This window comes from Etheostoma cragini, unplaced genomic scaffold (assembly GCF_013103735.1).
Source record: "Etheostoma cragini isolate CJK2018 unplaced genomic scaffold, CSU_Ecrag_1.0 ScbMSFa_2165, whole genome shotgun sequence".
Taxonomy (NCBI): domain Eukaryota; kingdom Metazoa; phylum Chordata; class Actinopteri; order Perciformes; family Percidae; genus Etheostoma; species Etheostoma cragini.
Genome location: NW_023266297.1, coordinates 72,587 through 73,842, shown reverse-complemented (window position 1 = coordinate 73,842; position 1,256 = coordinate 72,587). Strand labels below are relative to the sequence as shown.

At 42.1% G+C, this 1,256-nt stretch overlaps 1 protein-coding gene across 1 annotated transcript in view; it reads right to left on the bottom strand.

The window, feature by feature from the left end:
• The window catches only part of LOC117940308 (macrophage mannose receptor 1-like), a 20,178-nt gene that overhangs the window by 1,275 nt on the left and 17,647 nt on the right, over positions 1-1,256 (bottom strand). The gene's annotated exons all lie outside the window — the stretch shown is intronic.

Below are 1,256 nucleotides of genomic sequence, written 5' to 3'. Positions count from 1 at the left end.
TGATCCAGATGTTTTAGCCAACTATAGACCTATATCTAACCTTGATCCAGATGTTTTAGCCAACTATAGACCTATATCAAACCTTGATCCAGATGTTTTAGCCAACTATAGACCTATTGTCTCGCTGATCTGGCGGGGGTGTGGCTGTCTCCCGTCGGCGATCCAGTTCCTTCACCTGCTCGCTTTCTCCTCTGCACGCCGCCCCGCAAATGACTCCTGCGCGCGTCCTGTTCGACGGCCCGCACGTGACTGCGCGCGCCCGCTTGACCAGGTGGATTGAATCGGGCAATCAGACGCTCGCGCCTGGTTTAATCAACGTGTTACAAATACACGCATCAGTCATTTGACTGGTGTGCATTGGACTAAGACGGCAGAAGCAGACACTGTGAGGATATGGGATTTCGATTGTGACAGGCTTCACATCATCGGTAAGCTTACATGGACTCTTATTTGGTTGTTTATGTTTGGTGTTTAATAGATTAGGGTGTTGTTGTGGGTGAAAAGGTTATCACTGTGTCAAATCTAAAATACCTTTTTTATTACATTTGTTAGTTAAGACATGCTCTGTTTGTTAGTTAAACACTTAATCTAACCTTCCATTTCTCTCTAAGATTCTTGAGAAAGCAGTCGCCAAACAGCTGTGCGACTTTCTGCATAGCAACAGCTTATTTGAGGATTTTCAGTCAGGATTTAGAGTTCATCATAGCACAGAGACAGCACTTGTGAAAATTACTAATGACCTCCTAATTGCATCAGACAAAGGACTTGTCTCTGTACTTGTGTTATTAGATCTTAGCGCTGCATTTGATACCATTGACCATCATATCTTATTAAAGAGACTGGAACATTTAATTGGCATCAAAGGGACTGCTCTAAGCTGGTTTAAGTCTTATTTATCAGATCGATCTCAGTTTGTTCATGTTAACGATGAATCCTCTGTGCACGCCAAGGTTAGTCATGGAGTCCCACAAGGATCTGTGCTCGGTCCAATCCTGTTCACTTTATACATGCTTCCTTTAGGCAGTATTATTAGGAAACACTCCATAAACTTTCATTGTTATGCAGATGATACTCAGTTATATCTATCAATCAAGCCGGATGAAACTAATCAATTAGCTAAACTTCAGATGTGCCTTCAGGATATTAAAACCTGGATGACCTGTAATTTTTTAATGTTGAACTCAGATAAAACTGAAGTTATTGCTCTCGGACCCAAGCACCTCCGTGACGCATTATCCAAAGATATAGTTACTCTG